This window comes from Propithecus coquereli, unplaced genomic scaffold, assembly GCF_000956105.1.
Source record: "Propithecus coquereli isolate 6110/MARCELLA unplaced genomic scaffold, Pcoq_1.0 Scaffold479, whole genome shotgun sequence".
Classification (NCBI taxonomy): domain Eukaryota; kingdom Metazoa; phylum Chordata; class Mammalia; order Primates; family Indriidae; genus Propithecus; species Propithecus coquereli.
In genome coordinates this window covers 819,129-820,037 of record NW_012150607.1, presented here as the reverse complement: position 1 = coordinate 820,037, position 909 = coordinate 819,129, and the positions used below count along the sequence as shown (strand labels likewise).

At 41.8% G+C, this 909-nt stretch overlaps 1 protein-coding gene across 1 annotated transcript in view; it reads left to right on the top strand.

The window, feature by feature from the left end:
- LOC105819294 (transmembrane protease serine 11E-like) overlaps window positions 1-909 on the top strand; it is a 52,316-nt gene that overhangs the window by 20,932 nt on the left and 30,475 nt on the right. The gene's annotated exons all lie outside the window — the stretch shown is intronic.

Below are 909 nucleotides of genomic sequence, written 5' to 3'. Positions count from 1 at the left end.
AGGGAGGAAGGAACAGGAGTCAGTTTTGAGAGCTTCTTAGGTACAATTGCACATAAAGAAATAACCTCCTCATGGACAAGTCTTTTTATATTGCAGTGACTGCCATTCTAGGAACAGGTGTTTGGAATCCCACTCAAGGGAAAACTGGAGATAGGAAAGGTTGGGGAGAGGAAGATGAAGTTTCCCTGGCTACAGCCCCATGGGAAAATCCTAGAAACAAGGGAGGAGACCAAGTAGAGTCCCTTCTGCTACATCCTAGTGCCTTTAGCGCTGGCAGGGTCAGGTAGCAATGATAATGCCATTAAATTCTGTGACTATGTTCCCTATTCTGTGTCCAGGCAGAGCCAGGATGCAGTGATGATGTGGCAGGGACTAGTATGATAATATCATCAGTTCCTGGTCCTGTATCACCAGGAAACAGAGTCACCTTGATTTCTGTATGCCAAAAATAATTATTGTGAAATGCTTTGCAGTTTGCAAGAAATTTACACAGTCATGATCTCATTCTGGGTTCCACAGTGCTTTTGACAGAATGAGTATCCTGCCCCTTATTGATAGATGGAGAAACTTAACTCAGAGTTTAAATGCTTTGTTTAAGTCTCAGAGCCGGTAAGGGAAGGGCTGGACTTAGAATCCTCTTTATTCTGATTCATCAGCCAGTGCTCCTCCAGGAGAACATCCCATTTTCCCCAAGTCCTCATGGGCCAGACAGGTAGCCCTTTGGAAAAAGGTACAGCACATACCAGCATGGCAAATGTCTCAAAAAAATTTAAAATAACAATATCATATTTGAACTCCTTAGTCAGTTCTGACTTTTTATTAAATATTTCATTTTCTCTTGTTTTTGAGTTTGCTTCCCACTTGTCATAACCCAAGGGAACAACAGCTTCAACAATTAAACAAAAACCA